Source organism: Taudactylus pleione, unplaced genomic scaffold (genome assembly GCF_031769625.1).
Source record: "Taudactylus pleione unplaced genomic scaffold, aTauple2 ptg000256l, whole genome shotgun sequence".
NCBI lineage: Eukaryota > Metazoa > Chordata > Amphibia > Anura > Myobatrachidae > Taudactylus > Taudactylus pleione.
Genome location: NW_028284658.1, coordinates 267,214 through 290,585, shown reverse-complemented (window position 1 = coordinate 290,585; position 23,372 = coordinate 267,214). Strand labels below are relative to the sequence as shown.

The following is a 23,372-nucleotide window of genomic DNA, read 5'->3' as shown; positions in this document are numbered from 1 at the left end:
TTACAAGCTGTTTGAAAAATTATAGATAGAAGCTGATTGGTTGATAGTTTATGTCTCTCTCCGAGGCTTGATATATCTACCCATAGTCCCTTAAATCTGTTTTTAATGATAATCTGACCACCGGGAGGTAGAGACTCTGGATTATTGCTTTTCAGATGGATAAAACAAGCAATAGGGCTGCAACAGCTGGCTTTAAGAAAGGAACATTTTTTAAAGTAATATATTTGAGCATATTAATTAATGTTCTTATGCTTAATAACTTTAGCAACTTCAGAAAATGCCCGGAACTCATTAATTATAAACTAAACAATCTGAGCAAGGATCAGTTATAGCCAGATTTGGTATGGAGTTCTATGGGAGCACTTATTGGCTACATTGGGCCTGATTCAGAGTTGTACACAAACCCAATGGCCATGACATCATGCTGAAGGGACAGGGCCGCCAGCGCCTGGTGGAATAGCAGTTTCTGGAACATTGTCAGGATGCTCCAGGGGGCTGTATAGGCTGTGTTGTCCCAGTGGCGTCCCTCCCTACTGTGACACCCGGTGCAGGGAAGGATGCCCGCCGAAAAGTGGGCATGGCCTCTAGGGAGAGGATGTGGCCGTGGGGAGGGGGCGTGGGCCGAACCCCCGATCCCGTGGCCGTGGTAAGCGAACTTATCAATGGGGTGGTGCCGGTGGGGGGTGCAGGAGGTGCGGGCACGGACAGTGCCGGCTCCCTCACTGTGACAGGAGTCGAGTGCTGCACTTTATACTACAGTGCAGCACCCGGCTCCTGTCACTGAGGGGGAGCCTGCACCTTGGTGTCACCTCTTTGTGACGCCACTGAGTTGTCCATCTCTGGAGAGTCGCCGCTGCAGCAATTCTGGTTCCGGACACCCTGCTAGCCAGATACAGAGACCGTGGGGCAGCAATGTTGCTGTTCACACCCCTAGGTACGGCCCTGCCCATGTGGATAAAGGCTTAGGCTGTATCACACATATAAACAATTTCATGGCGATTATCGTAAATTCCTTGTGCCATGTGTTTAGCTGTCAGTAGAGTACATACTTTACATTTTTGTGTGCACAAAATATATAAATGTGTGTGTGTGTATTTAGATATTAATAGGTATATTTGTAGTTATATATTCATAAAGATAAGTATGTGTCGTTAGATCTATCTGTCCTATATTTTGCCCTTGAAGATAGGTCCCCCTCACTCCCCCTGCACACCTCTCCCTGCTTCTAATCATGCTCTGAGAAGAGGACATGAAGGTGACACTGGCATGATGCAGCTATGCCAGCAAGGGATTAATTACCGGCCTCTCAGATCGCTGTTGACACAGAGACACAATCTCAAGAGGGGGAGAAGAGGCTCAGATCAGAGGCTGTACCTGCCCGGGAGGCAGGCGAGGGACGTGCACATCAGCTTATTATAGGCTCCACTGTCCTAGATATACACAATACTGTTTCCTTTCCATACTTTGGTGAAAGAAAATATATTCAGAAATATACACGGTAACAACATTTAATCAGCTGATTGATGTTATCACACACAATTGATATGGCAATTGTGTGTGGATAACATCAATTCTATCATTTTTACACCTGTCACCAAGCTGCAGACCCTTTGGAGTTAAAATGAGCATAAAATACAGCATACAAAGACATTTTATTATACTCTCCACCCATTGCTGCATTATACATTTACCGAGTTGTGAGTTATGGCAGAAATGCTTGCAATTATTATCAGATGTCTAAGTTATATCTTGGATGATGGAAAATATAATATATGGGAAAATATAATAAGGTATTCCTTCATTTACTGGCCACAAATACAGATTTGAAAATTGTGTTTATTTTTAAGACACAAAACAAGAATAAAGTGAAATTTGCAGATGTTCACATGTTAAGTACAATTTAATGATGTACATAAAAGCTGAAGTCTAGCCATCTTAGTGGATCACTGATTATTTTGGCTATGCATTTGGATGACATTACTATGATTGCACCAGACTTTACAGTCACATCACAATACTATGTATGGGCTCCCACACTTATCTCACACATGGCAATAGGAACATTCCACTTCATTGTCCATCCTACCCTATCACATATGATTCAACTGGATTTTGATTGTGTAATTTGATTGCAACTTTGATCAAAAATACCAAATTGACCAAATAAGTCCTATTGCTTGTGACCAGCATATGGGTAACAGCATGTTTGAATAAATGATATCCCCACTCAACGCAAATAATTTTTTTTTTTTGGGTAGAGTTGAAGGAGATCACACAAAAAAAACCCAGGGATAACCAAAGATACCTTTATATGCAAGTACTATGTTATTGGAAGTAAGCATACATGTAAGAAGTTCACCTTATATGCTCTCCCCTCACATTTGGGTGAAATCCATCAAGGGAATAGAATCTGAAGCTGGGAGTGGATCCCTTTTCACCTTCTTCCAACCGTTTATACACATCCTTGTGGTGGTGTGTCCCTAAGAAGTGACTGTATTACACTATTGTGCTTCTTTGTTGTTTGTGGATCATCCATGTCAGAGCAACTTGGACATTGTACCGTACAAACTATTGGAATCATTCATAAGCACAAGTGAAGTATTCAGGGAGGTCTAAGCAAAAAAGTCTACAAGGCAAAAAGTATCTGACTGCAGTAACTGTTATATATTTTCTATATGATTTTACCATTCATTTTTGAAATTATTTATATGCAGCTTTCATCAACTTTCATGTACTTTTGCAGCAACACCACTTAAAAACTAAATACAACTATCCAAACAGCCCCTACGTTAGGTGCGATATGCTTTTAACAATACAGAGGGCCTGATTCAGAGCCGGGAGCTCTGACAAGAGTGCTCACTCTGAATCAGGGCCCTCCTACCTAATATTGGAGCGGCCTCCTGGCCGCTCGCATAGCTGTGGGTGACCACCCACAGCTTATGCGAGCGGCCAAAAAGATGGTCGCGATAGTCAAGACCATCGCGACCATCGGGCTTGCGACGAGACCCTGCGGTAGGGTCTCGCTGCCGCAAGCCCAGGAGTGCTTTTGGCTCTATCAGAGCCAAAAGCACTCCCACTGACATCACCAGTGATGTCAGTGGGGCCGGCCCCAGATGGTAGGCGTTTCCATGGGTACGCCTCCATCTGGGCAGCAACGCCTCCGGCACGCCCACCAAAGGGGGCGTGCTGTCACTCACCATCGACAGCACGCCCCCTTTGGTGCGAGACCCATAGCGACGGCTTGGCCGTCGCTATTCGGGTCTCATGCATGCGCACGATGGAGCTCCCTCCGTCGTGCGCATGCACACTAGGGCACCATCGACCCACTTGTGAGCGCTCAGCGCTCGCGAGCGGGTCTGAATCAGGCCCAGAATTCTTAATTGATGGTGTAGATTTCGCTGTAATAGAACTCAGCCGTTTACAGGAAAAACATTGAAAGAACATATCTAAAATTGGATCTGTTTTTCATTTAGATTTATTCCAGTTTGAAAAATGTGGAATTAGCCTCTGAAAGCTACCTACCACATTGGTATAAACTGTTTATATAGATTTGGTTTACTGTACTCATGTTGATGGCAATGATGGTATCAAAATCCCTTATGTTTTTGCAGAAATTGACTTAATAAAAAGAAAGACCAACAATGTCACCTTTCTGGCTTTCTCTGGCCTAATGGCCTGTACACACGAGACGATCAGACAACGATCAGATTTCGTTGTCTGATCGTCCTGCATGTGCTGGATGTTCGATATCGAACATCCAGCAACATACACCAACCCCCCTTCGACTATAAAGATCACGGGTCCCTATAGTAAACAAGCTAACCTACTTGGTATCGACCAGTTTGGCCTGCATGCACAGACGATGGTCGATATCGATATTGACCATCCGTGCCCGCGTATTGACCATCGTTTGGTCATTTGAAGGGGCCAGAAACTGATTGATTTGAACGATAATGATATATCGATATCGTTATCGTTCAAATCGACCAGGGAAATCTGACCGTGTGTATGCACCTTTAGAGCTGCAATGCCAGCCACGTCACATTGAAAGTCTGGTGATTCTATATGCTGTTCCACTATGCTACATAATAAGGTACTTTAATTATATAATTTGGTGGATGGCCCTTTTGTGGCATTATCAAGCATATTAATGAGTTGCACTGAACTATGTACAGTAGCCACATATTTATTATTGCCAGGAATTTGGCCAGCACACGTGAAAATATAAGTATCAGGATCACTTTGAGTGGTCAATATGTAACTTGTATGTTTATAGATCTTATTGCCGGTTCGTACGAGTAGAACAAAGTCTAACTGGCAACAAATTTTGTTTTTGTATTTCTTCTATTACAAGTTATCTTCCAGTTTCAGTCCAATGGCTATCAGAGCTTGTCAGAGTTGTAGCTTCATATTGCTTTAGCTTAGATGGGCATGGCATGTTAATAGTAACTATTTTGTTGATCCATGATCACTGTACCAGCAAGTTGGATATTGAGTAATTTAGCATTTTTCGGAATGCATTATTTATGAGACATATACATTTTGCAGAAAAGTGTTTAAACAGCTGCATTACATCTGGTAGAGCCTAACATGAGTTTTGCATGCGTACAGTTTATATCTGTTATTGTGAAGTAATATAATGAACATTTTATTGTGGAACATTTAGAGATAATCTTTGGAATGTACACAGATATCATTACATTCCTTAGTAGTTAGAAATAGTTCAACCATTGGTAAATATACACATTGGTCTGACAAGGGGAGTTTAAATACTAGGAATTCTTGAGCTAGTGAGAATGCAGATCTTGTTCAAATAGTACTCTCTGTTTTATTTAGATTTCCCAATTGATAAGATAGGTAAACTGTATTGCTGTCTAAGGGTGGTGTGAAATGGGTGCTTTCTAGCTTTGCTGCTGTTCATGACAAATTTTCTTTAATGGTAAAGTTCAGCTCTTTTAGATATCACAGCTTATAATGAGCATTTAAATCACTTTGTGTAAAAGTCTGCACAAATATGATGTATTTCAATTGGAGAACCTTTATACTGTGCGCTATGAAAACACTTGTCCAAAACGGTGCTGTCAGTGTTTTAAAAACCACTTACATGATTAAAGCACTTTTGTGAATTAATATTTTCATTTTACACAAATAAATATATATTATCAATGTTGAGTAGTTTAGACTCTACGCTTTAAACGTGAAGCTCATTTGTGTGATACAACCATTGAGGTCAAGAAATTTTTTTTTTAAAACCATCAGTTTTTTCAAGGCACTTAGCTGGGTACACATCAAAATGACCAGCAATCGTGCTGATGTTCAGGGCAATTTGCCTTCACCCTGGACATCGCATGATTGCCGGCACACACTGCACATTTAATGAACGACGGAACGATTACTTGTTCCATCCTTCATTAATATGTATGGCGCCGCATGCGATATCGTGTGATTGTGCAGCACAGCCAATCACACGATAACGCATGCGACCAGTGGGAGCGCTCAATTGTGCATACACATTAGGTAATATACACGATTTGTTGTGCCGATACGCCAAAACATACCGATATCGTCCTGGTGTGTATGCACCCTAACAGTTCTGGTAAGATATGCAACACTGTTGCAAGAATTAAGAAAAAAAAAAACCTTTCAAGGTCTGCTGCCTGCCAGGGTTACCTAGTGAACAGGGAAGGGAGAGGGATGTAGCCAGGGCCGGTGCAAGGTTTCAGGGCGCCCTAGGCAAGATTTCACCAACCGCCCCTGCTCTCTCCAATTCATAATTTGCCACGCATCAGTCTTCCCAGTTTATAATATGCCACACAGCAGTGTCCCAAATTCATACTATACTATATAAAATATGCCACACAGCAGTGTCCCAAATTCATACTATACTATATAAAATATGCCACACAGCAGAGAACCAAAATCATAATGTCTCTCATGACACTGCCACAAATTCATTGGATGCCACTCAGCCATGAATTATGCAATTAATTTTTTTTTTGTGGACTCAGCGGCGCCCTCCAGTGGCCAGCGCACCTAGGCGGCTGCCTAAAGCTGCCTAATGGTAGCAGCGGCCTTGGATGTAGCATACAGACTACAATATTATTATTATATAATACTATATTTTCAGATTCAGTTGGTACATGTTGGCTGACATAGCCAACTCATAACTAGGCTGGAAATAGCTTCAATGTACTGTATGCTTAGTTTAAATTGTAGCTGGATAAGCTAATAGCAATTGTTAATGATTAATTGGGCAGATGATTTCATAAAATGGATGGTATTCGCTTTTAAATGACATACACATGCACCTACTCACACAGACACTGATTCCTTTTCACATGGGATAATTATAATACTTATGTAACACTTTCCTCTTATCGGATTCAAAACACTTTACTAACAAATACATTGAATTGATCATTAAGTTAAAAATTCAAATCAATATGATGAAATGAAATAAATTGCTAAGTGAACAGATGTGTTTTGAGACTGCTTGAGAATGTGTCCAATAGGAGCAGTTTTCAGGATAGTGAGTACTAGTCCAGGTGCACAATGGCAGAAAGGCTGAAATGTTGGTTTATATTTAGAATGTAGTTGCCCTTAAGTACACTTTAGGACAGGCAGCTCAGTAGTTGCTCGTACAAAACTGTAATATCCCTAAAACATGACCTCTGTGTTTCCGCTGCAGGAATACAATTTGGTCACTTGTTATTATTATTCTGCATACATACCATTTACATGGTGAGCACAGCCCGTCCCTCTAATGAACAAATCCACACAAGTAACTTTAGTACATGCAAAAGCCTTTAATCTCTCTGTAGACAAAGCCATCTGCTACTTGTCACCTGGGTGAGGGACCTGTGTCCTTGTTATTTCTCATGTGCCTGGGAGGGTGATGTAGAGCTTGCCATGATCCCTGTGTATGAATGCTGTTACAGAGCTCCTCCTGCTGCAGAATTGGAGGAGGTCCAGGAGTGCAGAGAGGGCTCCCGCTGAGTGTAAAGGTCACAGTCCAGGTAATCACACTTTGAAAAGGAATAGGAGAATAAACATTGCAGTGTATTTATTACATTCAGGACAATATTACAGAGATAATGGAGTTGGCAATCAGTAATAAATCCATCACATCCAAAAGAAGAGCCCGCTTGATATGAATATCATATTTAATAGAGTGTAATAATCTGCAGTTAATGCTTTTAATGAAAATTGATGTAACCAGACACTGAGAAGATTTCAGTCACTAATATACACACATTTACAGGCTTAGGTATTTATGGTCACTGGGATTAAATAATTACATATAGCTGTTAAAATGTTTAAAGGTGTAGGAAAAAACTTGTTCTTTACAGTAATAATGTTCTTTATATATTACAGGATTTACTCATGAGCAAACTAGCTGCACTCCTTTCACTTGGAGTACCATTATTATCGCATTCTCTGTGCTCCAGGTGATTCTCTAATGTGTGAGTAATGTAGGGATGGACATCGGAAGCCCGGCATCAATTGGTTGCCTGGCTCCCGACTTCAAAACATGCGATATGATGGCTACTAGCCATCACATCATACCCATACGATAGTATAATGATTGATGGGCACTATTTGTGCATGCGCAGAAGCAGCCGGAGCTTCACACATGTGTACATACACTGAGCTGCGGACAACTCTTCTGGGTGTCCACAGCTCAATTCAAACAGTCATCAATCGGATGGGCATCGGAAGCAGCATCACATTGCTGGCAACCATTGCAAACCCCTTACTTGATGGAAAAAGTAATTCCATCAATGCATGAACATCGATGGTTGCTAACCATCGGTTTCCAATGTCCATCCCTAGAGTAATGTACACTGCATAGAAATATTGCTGTAGATTCTCTCTAGCCCCTTTATCACTGCCACTAATTGTCGTTTTCTATATAATAGCAGTATACAACAATTAATCTATCTTCCAAATGACATGCACAAAAACTGTGACCTTGATATAACCTTTACATGTTTGGTGCATAAACCAACATTGCAGTTTAACTTACCAGTTCACTATTCATAGTGAATATGGAGTGCAGACACCTAAACACCAGACCTGCAGATACAAGCCAGAGTTAGATGTAGTATAGCATTATTATAGAACAATACTTACGGCCTGATTCACTACTGTATGCAACTGCACACAATCGGCCAATTGTTGTGTACTGTGCTTGCGTATGCATCGCAGTGCGCATGTGCGAACTAGCCATTGTGATCGGGACTGTGATCGCAGTGATTACGCAGACTCATCGCAGAGTGATTGACAGGAATTGCATTTGTGGGTGGTGACGGGGGGGTGGTCGGGTGAACGCAGGCGTGCCAGTGTGTTTCAATGTCATTGCAGGGGCATGCTTAAATTATCTAGTCTGATGGCATAAGCAGCCTGAGGCCTGATAGCGATGCGATGAAGTTAGCAATTCCTGAGTAAGGTCAGGGCTTGTGCAAGTGTGTGTGAGGCTGCGATGGTACTCGATATTACCGATGGTTTCGCAGTCTTGCTAAACATTACAGCTGTATAAGGTAAGGTGGGCGTCCTTATGTAATGCTGCGTATGGCATTGCAATTGCAATGGATTAGCATACTATCGCAGTTGTCCTGCATGCGTAATTGCTATTGGATTCGCAGTTGCCTTCCTTAGTGAATTAGGCCCTTAGTTACAACATGTTCATGTATGAATGCCAAACCCATCATTTCTTTTAAATTACTTTTTCCATAATTTTCATGCAACAAAACTGCAAACTAAATTTTGATCCAATTAACCATGTGATGCCAGCTGATCCTATAAGACAGCTAGCTTTATACAAACAGTTTTATAGTGATAATCTGGGCGTATGGTGATGCTACATTCGTCATTCAGAAGCTGTGCAACATGGTTCACCATCGATGAGAACATCATTCTACATGCATCACATGAGAAACGTCAACTTTGGGCCTTGTGACATGTTTCAGAAAGTTTCTGATCGCCCACTATATGGTTATTTGTGTACCTATACAAACATATAGACGTGAATCAACACATCTGTCTGTGTGTGAAAGGATGTAGCTAATATGCTCTGTGTCTGAATGTATGTGTGAGGTCTGAATGCATATATACTGTGTTTAGGTATATAAGTATATAGTCATGTTGATATTTGCAGCACATGTGTGTTGTGAAAGCCTGGGGTGTGATGTATATCTCTGGACATATACAACCCCAACCCCCCTTTCCTCTCTGCTGTGAAGATTGATGCTGTGTATTTGTAATCTGCTGTAGCAGCAGCACACAGCTCCCCGCTGCTCCCCATCTCCCAGCTTGCTCTGCCTCCACAGGCAATGCGCTCTGGAGCTCAACCTCAGCGTGACTGGACTGCAGAGTCCCCACACCTCCCCCCTACATGTCTCCCTAATGCAGGGGGGAGGAGGGGGCCCTGGTCCCTTTCCCTACTCTGTAATACACCTGATGTGGACAAAAAAATGGCTCTAGTACACAGCCTTTCTTAATTGAAGGTTACATTTTCAAGCCTGTTTTGCAGCAGCAATAACATATATTCACAGTGATTCAGCAAGACCATGACAAAATCACTATAATCCTCTGCAACATCACCCAGTAGCTTTCATTTCATACATGCAATCTTCACTATCATATCTAATGATGCTTCAGTGTGACCAATCTTTATTCTCTGAGCTGTGTCCAACACAATGTCATAAATCCTCAATATTGCTGGATACAAGACCTAATGTGGAAACTAAGTACACCTGAAATGGGTCTGCTATACAAGATCGACATTCACAATGTCAACACCAAAATGTCAACATGGTCTAAAAATCGACATTGAGGATATCAACAGGTGTCACGTGACGTCGACATTCAATATGTCGACTCACATAATGTTGACATGTTTAAAATGGCAATATTATGCCTGTCGATGGTGTCTCTGTCGACACTACTGTCTAACCCCAACGGCAGCCTAACCCGAAACCTAACACTGAACTCTTGATAATGTAGACATACATAATGTCAACACTTTGAACATGTCGACAGTTTGAATGTCAACATGATAGCCATGTCGACATTATGAATGCAATTGTGAACATTCAGAACCATTCGACATTACAGTATTGGTATTGTGAATGACAACAATATGACTATATACCCCTGAAATAGGCCTGTCCGTACCAGTGAATGCAGAGTGCAGCATATATCCATGTAAACCTTTTACCTCCCGCCCTGCTGTGGGAACATACAAGTTCTAGATTGCTCTGAACAAAGTGTCCTCTTGATTCCTTTCTTGCTTTACGTTCCTCACATTAAATCACTCAGGATTTTTTGGTGACACACGGACATTCAATAGGGCTTTATACAAGGCATAAGGATCACAAATCTTAGCAGGGACCTTGCCACATGCAGGAATGTAGGAATACACCAGTGCCAGGTGGGATTCGTGCCAGAGTGCCACCTGCTGCCACAGAAACTTTATATGCAGTTTAGAGGAGGCGATTTTTGCAGTCTAAAGGAAAAGAAAACTGAAATCTAGTTGGTGCAAAAACAACAACTAGCTCCTTGCGCTACTAAAACAGGTGTGTAAATAAAACAATTCAAGCTACGAGTCCAAATAGACCAGTACCACCAGGTCTCAAAGGTTGTGAATAAATTTGTTTTTTATATTTAGAGGAGCCTTGATCATTGATTCATTTCAAACAAGCGATATATGAGATATTTTATAGCGCAGTCCTAATTTGTAGTTTTTTGTGGATTTTTGCAGTCTGCATATAGGATCAAAGTGTTCAAACACTTAATTCTAGAAGTTAGTTAAGATATGAAGAGATTATAAAAAGCCTTTCTAACAAGACACATGCATTTGTAGTCAAAAACCAGTAAGCAGGACACTGCAGCTTTCAAAACTGATTACACAATACACAATCTAAATATATTCCTATTAAATCCAGGTGAAGCTGTTTGTACCTACAGTGTTCTACCTTCACAGCCTCCTCAGGAGTGACCATAGATCTGTTCCCAAATCAGCTCCCTGCAGCCCTGTACATAACACAGAAGGCACAGTATTATTTTAGGCAGTTTTTCTCATCTCCATGTTCTACTTTGTGTCCACACTGTGGTGTAACTCACCCGCCTGATGTTGCTGATGCCACATGCATCCCACGAGTAGGGTTATCATCAGTTCCTTCAGGAAGTCTAAAAGATGACAGTAATGTTATCACAAACATATGAAGCACATGCTAATCGAGGTAATGGAGAGTATAAGAAGGCAATTGTCCCTAAAATTGCAGTGCATCTTTTAATTACTCCTGTCAAGAGACATCAGTAATTGAATGTCTATGTTCTTGATCTGCATACCCTTGATGACTTTACTCTGAAGTAGAATGGACTAAATAGTAAAATAAATAGAAAAGACAATTGAAGCATTACTTATAGAGCAGTTGCTATATGTATTTCATTTATCAGATAGGTTCCAATTATAGGTGTTGTGTGAGTTGTTAGGCTGCTTTCAGATGTTTGAGTGTCAGATGCCAGCTTGCTGTCAGTGGTAAATGTTGGTTGCCAGTCTCTTGGAATACCTACGGCTGCACCTTGTTGGAGAAGTGTCGTCGCAGCAGCACAGCGAGGGTACTGAGCACCATAACTGTGGTACACATTTTGCCAGGAGCATCACCAGCATGGCACAGGGTAGAAGAGAAAGTTATTGCATAGCCACCTGAAGGAGAAGCAGAAGATGCAGAATAGATGCAAGATTTCAAGAGAGGTGCTCAAGTGTCCACAAAGCTCGCTCAGTCCCTCGGGCAAGCAGAGTTTCTACCACCCTCTGTCCTTGAGTGCCTCTGTCTCAGGTTTTTATAGAGGATTATGGATCACCAGAGATTAAGACTGGATAGATTACAGACATCCATGGTGGTGTGAGCGAAGGCAGACATCTCATCTCTGTCACAGAAGCCAAATTAATGTGCATTATGTGTTAGTTATATCCTAATAAGCCAAGTCTGACAGAGGATTGTCAGGTAATAGCCACAGGATGATCAGTTGGTTCCTAAGAATCTGAACAACCTGATAAAAATATTTCCATTATGACATTGACAGATCATTTGTATGTATGTTGCACACATTAATTATTTTGCTGTTACCCATACAGGAGTGCACAGCCAAAAACGTAAACTACTGTAGGTACAGACTATGCAATAATCGGGCCGATCAGACAATTTTATGCTGCTTGATCAGATAATCTCAAAGTGTGTACCAGGAGCATAGCCCAAACTTTGTGGGCCTCATAGGAACATTTACAAAGGGCCCCCACCCTAATGTGTCTAGAGAGACACTTTTCTAGTAATTGTTCATTTTATGCCCCATAGTAATGCCCTAGTTAATTTTAGTATTCTAGTTAATGTTATGTCGCATAGTCGTGCCCTAGTTCATTTTAGCCGGTGGTCGGCATTTCGACCATCGGCTTCCTGACTGCATCCTTTTATGTATTGTCATTGTTCATTGTTTGACCCATAATAGTGCCCTAGTTCACAATGTCACATTGTAGTGTATCAAGTTTATGTTATGCCACATTTTAGTGACTCCAGTTCATTGTATGCCACATTGTAGAGCCCTATTTTGTATTATGCCACATAGTAGTGCTGATAGTTAATGCAGTGTAACAATTCGGTGCCCCCAATTTCTATAATACCATATCACAGTGCCCCCAGTTCATATTATACCACATCACAGTTCCCTCAGCACATATTATGCAACATTACAGTGCCCCAGTACATATTATGCCACATTACAGTGTCCCTTGTACATAATATGCCATGCTATAGTGCCTTTAGTCCATATTGAGCCACATTACAGTGACCCAGCACAGTGGCGTCCTCACCATTGGTTGCACAAGTAGTACAAGAATGAGCGTGGCCACGTGCGCCCCGGGGAAAGGGGACGGGGCCTCAGGACAAGTGGGCATGGCCTCGCGTGTGGGGACAAGGCCACGCACCCGACCCCGGTTTTAGTGTCTCCGGGGGGTCCAGGAGGTGCGGGCTGCCCCTTGGGGACCAGTGTGCTTGTAGTACTGGCTCCCTCACTGTGACAGGAGCCGAGTGCTGCACATAATTCTACAGTGCAGCACCCGGCTCCTGTCACCAGAGGGGGAGTCTGCACTTTGGTGTCACCCCTCGGCAGGTGACACCTGGGTGCGGCCCGCACCCCCCTTGTGACGCCACTGACCCAGCACATATTATGTAACATGACAGTACAGTTCATGTTATACCACATTACAGAGCCCAGTTCAGATTATGCCACCTTACAGGTCACCTTTACCATTGTAACATCACTACACACATCATTAACTGAGTATGGAATGTCACCCCATTTAGGCCTGGCAGCCAATTAGACTCAATTGCTTAGCAAGCAATTCTGGAAACTTGGTAGACAACTATGTCCTGTGACTGGGGCCCCCTAAGCCTCTTAGCCTCATAGCATTGGCACTCCATGCACCCACTATAAGCTACACCCAAGGTCTATAAGTATTACACAGCACCCAGGGGTGGTTATCGCTCCAAAGCAGTCGGATTGGATCTGACCTGCTGCACAGTATTTCTTCAACATGATGAGCCGATATCGTTCACCTTTTATAGTGTGTATGGATTTCCAATAATATATCCAACATTTGTGCTAATAGTTAATTTAAAAATGTCTGCATCCTCTATGTCTCATTTGTGTTGTTATAGTGACCCTATAAATCACAGAAGATTTATTCTCGACCTACTATGAAAGACTTGAATTAAATACCTGTGGGTCCCGGTTCTCTTCCTTGTCTCTGCCAGGTCCTGGTATCTGTGGTGTGGATAGGCACTCCCTCTTGCCAGCTGCAGTGGGGTCAGCTCTGGTTCCTTCCCTGCCACTGAGGTCCTGCTCCAGGTGGCTGTCAGGAGGCTGCGGTTCCTATAGAGTTGCATGGGCCAACCTACTCAAGATTTAAAGGCATAGGTGCACAAAACCGTGACATCACGCTGAAGCCAAGTTTCAATCACTCCCTATAAAAGCAGGTCTCTAAACACTATTCAGTGCCAGAGTATTAGGCTCCACACATAGGCCCTCATTCAGAGTCGATCGCAAGAAGCGATCGCTCACTCTGAATGAGGGCAGGCACTTCTTGTTTTGAAGTGCTGCCTCTAGGTCGCAAGCTAAGCTGTGGGTTACCACCCACAGCTTAGCTTGCGATCAGGGTGATGGTCACGATGGTCATCACCATCGCGACTATCGGGGCTTACGACTAGACCCTAAAGTTGGGTCTGGGCACTCGTAAGCCCCAGAGAACTTCCTGCTCTGTTTGAGCAGGAAGTTCCCCACTGACATCATCAATGATGTCAGTGGGGCCGCCCACAAATGGCAAGTGTTCCGACTGGAACGCCTCCATTTGACCGGGCATGCCACCGGCCCGCCCAGCAAACGGGGCATGCTGTCACTCAACATTGACAGCTCGCCCACGTCTGCTACGAGACCCCTAGCGATGGAGCGCCCATCGCCAGCCGGGTCTCGCACATGCGCACGACGGAGCCGGGTCCATCGTGCGCATGCTTTGTGGGGACCATCGACCCGGTTGCGAGCGCATCGGCCCTTGCGACCGGGTCTGAATGAGACCCCTAGCTTCAGCATTTGTGCTCAGTGCAAGTTTAGAGTGATTACCTGGTTCTGACCCTTGCGCTTAACGGCAAGATGTCGTGCCTAGGGGGCAGGGCAAGCCAGCACATGAAAACATGGCAGTGCACGGAGCATCTAGAAGACGATTGGTACAGCTATATACACAGCAGTGTGTCTGGGTACACTGCCACAGCGTTACTGGCTGCAGGGTGCATTTATAGGCACCCTGCTAGCCAGAAGTAAGAGTCATGGGGCAGTGACGGAGCAACTCCCAGGACCCTGCACTCTGTGCGGTGGCACCATTTGCACACCCCTAATGACAGCCCTGTACTGTTCCTTGTGATTCCTGGTTTTGACTTCGGCATTCCATAGACTATACTTGCCTACTTTTCCGGAACAACAGGGAGGCTCCCGAAAATCGGAGATGCTCCTGGCCGCCCAGAAAAGTGAGCAAGTCTACCGGCCGGCTGCCTAACATTCCTTGTTTTTAATAGTTTGGAGTGATATGTTGTATTGAATGCAGTGTCTATGTTTTAGTTGAATAGGTGGCAATAATTGCATATGGTTCCCTGATCTAGGGCCTGATTCAGCAAGGACCGCAACTGCGAATACGCAAGCAATCGGCTGATTGTTGCGTTCTGTGCATGCATGCGTATGCATCGCAGTGTGCGTGCGCGAACTAGCCACTGAGATCGGGACAGAGACTACACAGACCCATCGCAGAGGGGGATTGATAGGAAGTGCCATTTGTGGGTGGGGACGAGGGACGGGGGTTGGCAAAATGTGGGTGTGCCAGTGCATTCGAATGCCATTGCAGGGGTGTGCATAAATTATCCACTGCGATTCCATGCACAGCTTGAGTGCGTGCGCTGAGGTTAGCAATTTCTGTGTAAGGTCTGACCTTGTGCAAGTGTGTGTGAGTCTGCAATGGTACTCGATGTTACCGATGGTTTTGCAGTCTTGCTAAACATTACTGATGTGCGTAAGGAAAGGTGGGTGTCCCTGTGTAGTGCTGCAATGGCATAGCGATCGCAATGGATTTGCATATCATCGCAGTGAGACTGCGTGTGTAATCGCAGCAGCGATCGCAGTTGCGATCCATAGTGAATCAGGCCTCTAGTCCTCATAAGTATAGACCAGATTTTAGGGATAGCAAGAATTAATCAAGGAGCCTGAAAAATAGAGAACACGTGAAATCTGGCCTGTACAGACACTAGGAGCTACAGATAATGGCCATCATCATCACACATGTACAGTTAGTAGTCCTCTTCAGCTAAGTAAAGTGATATTTACATTTGCCCTACACAGATGGAAATAGCAAGTGTGTTTTGAGATGGAGAGAGCTAAAGTACCAACCAAGCAGCTTCTGTCATTTTACAGGATGTGTTAGAAAAACAATCAGTTAAAACATGATTGGTTGGTACCTCTCTCTACAATTTGATAATACTCCCCTCAAACTGTTAATCATTAACTGTATAACAATCATATTAGAAAATAATCTGTTTAATCATTCAGTGTTTTATCTATGTGAATTAATGTTTGAATAAAGATTCAGGTGGACCTTCTTAACTTTTTAAGAGAGAACACTGTCAGGGCATGCTGGGACTTGTGGTTACATATGTATGAAGAACCACAGGTTGCCTACCTCTGGTAGGTAGAGCAACAGTAGACTTAGGGCTTGATTCAGACCCACTTGCGAGCGGCTGTCTGCTCGCAAGTGGGTCGATGTTCTGCACTGAGCATGCGCACGACGGAGGGAGCTCCGTCGTGCGCATGCGCCAGACGCGACGAGCGAAGGACTTTCCTTCACTCGTTGTGTCTGATCAAAGGGGGCGTGCTGTCGATGTTGATTGACAGCACGCCCCCTTTGGTGGGCGTGCCGGGGGCGTGCCTCCCTGACGGGGGCGTTCCTAAGGGAACGCCTACCGTCAGAAGCCGGGAGAGCCAAAATCACTCCGGGCCTTGCGGTTGAAAACCTCAACCGCAGGCTCCGGCTCGCAGTTTCGATGGTCGTGGTGGTCAAGACCATCGCGGCCATCAAACTGCACGCTCGTATAGGCTGTGGGTGGTGACCCACAGCTATACGAGTGTCCAGGAGGACGCTCCATAGTTATGGAGGACGGCCCTCATTCAGAGCGTGCGCTCTGCTCAGAGCGTACGGCTCTGAATGAGGGCCTTAGTACAGTATGTGTTTACTTATACAGTCTATTTCCCCATCAGAAGAGAATTCAACTGAACTGTTGTTTCTTCTATAAATCATGCCCACTATAAATAATCCCTGCTCACTGATTCTTTCACATCTTCTACCCACACAGTCTCAACTACTGCCATTATTTATTAAGTTGGGAATTGGATTCCTCTGAGCAACGGGCCCTCCGAAGTCCCACACCTTACCTTGTGCCAGCAAGCAGGTCCCTCCTCCTATGCAGGGCCGGAGTAGTGCCCCTAGTAGTCCCCCCTTGTAGTAGTCCCCCCTTGTAGTAATCCCCCCATTGTTGTGCTCCCAGTAGTAGTCCCCCCCAGTAGTAATCCTCCCTTCAAGTGCCCCCAGTAGTAGCCCCCCTTCAAGTGCCCCCAGTAGTAGCCCCAATTCTAGTGCCCTCAGTATTAGCCCCCCTTCAAGTGCCCCCAGTAGTAGTTCCCCTTCTAGTGCCCCCAATAGTAATCCCCCCTTCAAGTGCCCCCAGTAGTAGTCCCCCCTTCTAGTGCCCCCAGTAGTAATCCCCCTTCTAGTGCCCCCAATAGTAATCCCCCCTTCAAGTACCCCTAGTAGTAATCCCCCCTTCAAGTGCCCCCAGTAGTAATCCCCCCTTCAAGTGCCCCCAGTAGTAATCCCCCCTTCAAGTGCCCCCAGTAGTAATCCCCTCTTGTAGCCCCCCCCAGTAGAGACACACGTAATAAAAAATAAAAACACTGAACCCCCCGCTCCTGCTCCCGCCGCCGATATCAGCTACTCCCGACCATTCTCCAGGGCTTTGCATTATGGGAGAGACGTCGTCATGACGTCATGATGACGTCTCTCCCATTACCCACTGCGGGAGCCGGAAGATGGCTCCCGCAGTGAAAACTGCAGCAGCCGATGAGAGTCTGACAGACTCTCATCAGCTGCTGAAACAAACACACAGCTGCCGGCACCGGCAGCTGTGTGTTTGGCACTGTGTAGCGCTGACCGAACTCCGTCCGGTCAGCGCTACACGCACGGTGCAGCTGTGTCACAGAGACACAGTCTGCACCGCGGTAAGCCACTGAAATCTGCATGGTCGCGGCCGCGGCGCCCTTCACTATGTGGTGCCTTATGCGGCCGCGTACCATGCGTAACCATAGGACCGGCCCTGCTCCTATGCCATCTTCCCAGTGATATATTCGGTGCATGCGCACAAGAGAGCAAAAATGTCTTAGCTTTTACTGCACGGCGCCATGTTCCCGAAGATGTCACTGGGAAAATGGTGCCTTAGAGGAGGAGGAAGGACCCGATTGCCGGCACAAGGTAAGTATGCTATGGGTGCAGGATGTGCGGTGCGGGGCCCCCCTAGACCTAGGGGCTAGTGTGCACTGCAAACCCTGCAGACTTTATAAATACACCTATGCCTCTCCAAATTTTGGCTAATTGTATAAGAATCTTTATAAATCCCAAGTGAAGCTGCTTGACTGTAAGAAGTGGTCTCTAGCTGTTAACATTTGCTAATCATACAATGGTAATAGGTGTCAGTGGTGTGCGATGGAGCTTAGTCCATACGGTAGGTAAACTTAACCAGGGAATGATTTATTAATTGGTAGTAAGCAAGTGCAAGGTAAAACCGGGTTAATATAATATGCAGTAGTTACGGGATATCCAGTTGCAGCCAGAAGCGTATAGGGTTATGCTGGAGCGGTATACAATCGGGAAGCCGGCTGGAAATGTCAGGCATCTACATCTAGACGCCCGGCATTTCATCCCTTGCTGGGATATGATAGTTGGGAAGCCGGCTGCCGGTATTAAGGCAGCCGGCTTCCCAACTATCATATCCCAGCAAGGGATGAAATGCCGGGTGTCTAGATGTAGATGCCTGACATTTCCCCGATGCCGGGAGACCGGCGCCCGGCATCCCAATCGAACGGATGCCGGGCGCCGTGAGCGGACAGCCGCGGGGGGGAGGGTTAGGTTTAGGGCACCCGGGGGGACTTAGGGTTAGGCACTCCCCCCGGGAGGGTTAGGGTTAGGCTAGGGGGAGGGAGGGTTAGGGGTAGGCACCCCCGGGGGGTACTTAGGGTTAGGCACCCTCCCGGGGGACTTAGGTTTAGGCAATGGGGAAGGGGGGGTTAGGGTTAGACACTTAGAGGGGGTATTAGGGTTAGGCACTTGGGGGGGAGGTTAGGGTTAGGCACCCCAAAGGAGGGTTAGGGTTAGGGGGTTAGGTTAGGTTAGTTAGTACTTACCTATCCACGATCGGGATTTCCAGCGCTGTCGGGCTTCCACTGCCGGGAACTCTGCTGCCATGCGGCCAGCGGTATTTCATACCGATTCCTGCTGGAGCATATAGTGCACCTATGTACACACATATAGTGCTATCAGCAGGATTTACTATACACAGTGGTACTAACACAGTGGTGTTTGGGTCTCAGCAATGCTGTATACAGTCTCCGTTATTAGGAGAAATCAGGAGCATATCATTTACAAAGGAGGACGGGGAGTGCAGAGAACAGCTCACGCATAGTAGCGCACATGCCAGTTCAGAGGTCACGTCTCCATAAGCTTTGGGTCCTTGGGCCCAGAAGATAGAAGAGGAGAGACAGAGCGCATATCACTCAACAACAGTTTAATCCCTTGTTCTGCAACTCATTTACCTCACTTAATAGTTCATACACATAGTTTACATATTTTTCGAACATTGCTGACTCTATAGATTACACAACACTTAATACAAACCACCAGGTCTTTTATGAATTAGGAGAACAGAATAGACACTGTTAGTGGTCTGTGCAACTATGACATCTGTTTTGTGGCGATATGCAAAGAAGTGCTAAGGATCTAAGGAAAAAATGGTAGAAATATATTTATTTAATACTGGGAAATTTCTGTGGATAAGGGATGTTCTCTTTATCTTTTACTGGGCCACTTTCTGTTACCTCTTGAGTCACAAAGGTTGTCATATTGTATAATTGTGTGTCACTATGTATTTTTTTTCTTTCTTTACGTGTATTCCCAATGCATGGCAGATATAGGTTCTGCTTAAGAGAAATTAAGGTTGTTTATTTGTCTATAAATTATCCATCATTATTCGCACCCTTGGGGATTTCTTCTTTTTATAATACCACAGGTACTAAACTAGTTAAAAAATATATAGTGGCATAAATGGCAGACTCCATTGGATAGGGTGCACTGGTGTCCATGCACTCCTCCTTGAGGGATGTAGTCAGCAAGCCGATGGTCTAAATGCCGACCGCCGGCTTCCTGACTCTCTAATCTCGGCAAGGTACTAATGACAGGCGTCGAGTTTTCGACGCCTGTCATTAGACCTCCGCCGGAAGCACGACGCCCGGCATACCGAATGAAGGTAAGTCGGGCGCGGACAGTCGCGGGGGGGTTAGGTTTTAGGGCTCCCTGGGGGACTTAGGGTTAAGCACCCCCGGGAGGGTTAGGTTTAGGCTAGGGGAAGGGGGGTCAGGGTTAGGCACCCTCGGGGGGGGGGTCAGGGTTAGGCACCCCCTTGGGAGACTTAGGGTTAGGCTGCAGGGAGGGGGGGTTAGGTTTTGGCACTTAGGGGGGGTTAGGGTTAGGCACCCCTAAGGGAGGGTTAGGGTTAGGGGGGAAAATTGGGTTAGCGATACTTACCTTTTTAACGATCGGGATCTTCACCCTTGCCGGGCTGCTGCTGTCGGGAATTGAACCGTCAGCCATGTGGCCGGCGGTAATACCTACTACACCTCTGCTTGAGACTTTTGGTGGGAAACTTTCAGCCACTGTTTGCATGGTACTGCACCTCTAAATGGAAAATCTGTTAACCAATGAACGCAGAAAAAAGATTAAAAAAAGCTCTTAGAAAATGGTCTATTTATTATAACAATTAAACCCAATATAATATACACTGGTCGGTATAGCTAAAAAACAATTACATAAAAAAATTATAGCAGCACTATTAACAAAATGAATCTCATTATAGAAGCACATATAGATTCAGATAATTCTGCTTAATCGTTTTAGAAGGCAAGAATTTATAGCAATATGACAATCACTTCAGAATCACAGTCCATGTACTTATCGCTGTGCAACGGTACAACCCAAGCAGGGGTTAAATATCTGTCATATGTGTTAATAGCACACACTAATGTCACAGTCAGATGTATTCATTAACTTGAAGTTATATAGCCGTTGTCACTAGCACAAGCACTATTTGTAAATGCCAAGATGTTTATAAAGCTTGGATCACATTCACGGGTATATGTAGTAATTTCTAAACTGTTACTGGATTTTAGTCACTGAGAAAACTTTGTATCCATTATTAAAAGCACAGTCTGTGAAACTGTGTTTCCATTGCTGAGAGCACAAAAGTAGCAATTCAGGCTTATCTCAGATATATGGTAAATTGCATTAATTGTTATAAGCATATGCAGCAATTATTCACCAGCAATCTCGCAAAAAAGACTTGTAATCTGTCAAATCATTGTTTAATAGCACATAAACATTCCTGGCTAGGCATTATGTATGGAAAGCCAGCACTTTCCACTTATCTTTCTTGAGGAAAGAGCATTGCATCCACTTGATTAGTGAGCTATTTCCAGCAGGGCCGGCCTTAGCCAATTATGAGCCCTAGGCAAGATTTTGGCTAGTGCCCCCTAGAAGATAATCCCGCAACCAATTTCATAGTGGGTAACACCTGATAGCTAATCTGCAGATTATGGTTGTTCCTACACACTGAACAACCATCATCATCGGCCCGGTGGCCAGCCGTCACATAGCTATCCCCTTCCCGCCGGCCACTGCAGTAAGTGTAAGGGCGATCGGCTGAATGCCCGTACACACAGCACGATGAGCAGATATATCTGCCAACGGCTGTGCTGCACAGCTGACACGATATGTCTGTGAACAACGTTGTTCACAGACACATGTGTGTACGGGATATGTTCGGCATCTCAGCGGACGAGATGCGAAGATTATATATATATATGTATATATATATATATATATATATATATATACAGCATGTGGTAGGGCACTCAAGGAATATGGTTCGACTGCCGGGGTACCTTCCTAAATGCAGATATTCACATAGCAGTTCTTCCCTATAATAGATGCAGGCGGCACTCCATCAGACTTATTTAATAAAGTATCTTTTATTCAGCCTATTTTTCAAAGCCTACACGGCTTAGTCATCAGGGTGTGAAAAATGAGCGCCGGGACCCGTTGCTAAGGTAGACCTTCTGCTCAGACGGGACCTGACTGCGTCCCTAGTTACTGCCACAATGCCACTGTCTGCCTCACGCTGCTGTGTGACATCACTGACCTGTGGCACCAGGCGCCCGGAGGAGGAAGAATGGACGCTGAACTAGCACTGTCACTTGTATCATATAAAGGTAAGCACTTGCACTTTTGTCATTTTTCACACCCTGAAGGCAAAGCCGTTTAGGCTTTGAAACATTGGCTGAATAAAAGATACACTACTTTTACACATTAATGCCACACAGCAATGCCCGGCCTTATACACATCAATGCCACGCAGCAATGTCTGGGCTTTACACATTGGCCCTCATTCAGACCCACTCGCGAGCGGCTGTCCGCTCGCAAGTGGGTCGATGGTCCCCACTGCGCATGCGCACGACGGAGGGAGCTCCGTCGTGCGCATGCGCGAGACCCGACGAGCGAAGGACTTTCCTTCGCTCGGAGTGTGGCGTGCTGTCGATGGTGACTGACAGCACGCCCCCTTTGGTGGGTGTGCCGGGGGCGTGCATGCCAGACGGAGGCGTTCCCAAGGGAACGCCTACTGTCTGAAGCCGGCCCCACTGACATCACTAGTGATGTCAGTGGGAGTGATTTTGGCTCTGAGAGCCAAAATCACTCCTGGCCTTGCGGTTGAAAAACCCAACCGCAGGCTTCTGCTCGCAGTTTCGATGGTCGCGATGGCAAGACCATCGCGACCATCATTTTGCACGCTCATATATATGCTGTGGGTGGTGACCCACAGCTATACGAGCGTCCAGGAGGACGCTCCATATTAATGGAGGTGGGCCCTGATTCAGAGCGAGCGCTCTGGTCAGAGCGTCCGGCTCTGAATCAGGGCCATAATCCCATCTTTTACACATTATGATACTCAGCAATGCCCATCCTTTACATATTATGCCACAGCAATGCCCATCCTTTATACATTATGCCACACAATAATACACATTTTTTACACATTATGCCACACAGCAATGCCCATCCTTTAAACATTATGCCACACAGCAATGCCCATCCTTTACACATAATGCCACACAGCAATGCCCATCCTTTATACATTATGCCACACAGCAATGCCCATCCTTTATATATTATGCCACAGCAATGCCCATCCTTTATAATTATGCCACACAATAATGCCAATCCTTTACACATTATGCCACACAATAATACCCATCCTTTACACATTATGCCACACAGCCAAGCCCATCCTTTACACATTATGCCACACAATAATGCATGGCCTTTAGACATTATGCTGCTTTCCCCTCCCCCCTCCCATTTACCCCAGTAACCTCTTACCTAGCTGTGAACCTCTAGCAGCCCT

General features: G+C 45.0%; 2 long non-coding RNA genes across 2 annotated transcripts; both read right to left on the bottom strand.

The window, feature by feature from the left end:
* Window positions 1-6,775: 6,775 nt before the first annotated feature.
* On the bottom strand, window positions 6,776-11,001 carry LOC148514847 (uncharacterized). The gene is made up of 3 exons (XR_015879445.1): window positions 10,967-11,001; window positions 8,027-8,076; window positions 6,776-7,025 (listed from the first exon to the last, which is right to left on the bottom strand). It is a non-coding gene; the product is annotated as an uncharacterized LOC148514847 (long non-coding RNA).
* A 20-nt stretch (window positions 11,002-11,021) lies between these two features.
* Window positions 11,022-11,806, bottom strand: LOC148514846 (uncharacterized). Its single transcript, XR_015879446.1, has 3 exons — window positions 11,711-11,806; window positions 11,125-11,190; window positions 11,022-11,034 (listed from the first exon to the last, which is right to left on the bottom strand). It is a non-coding gene; the product is annotated as an uncharacterized LOC148514846 (long non-coding RNA).
* Window positions 11,807-23,372: the final 11,566 nt, after the last annotated feature.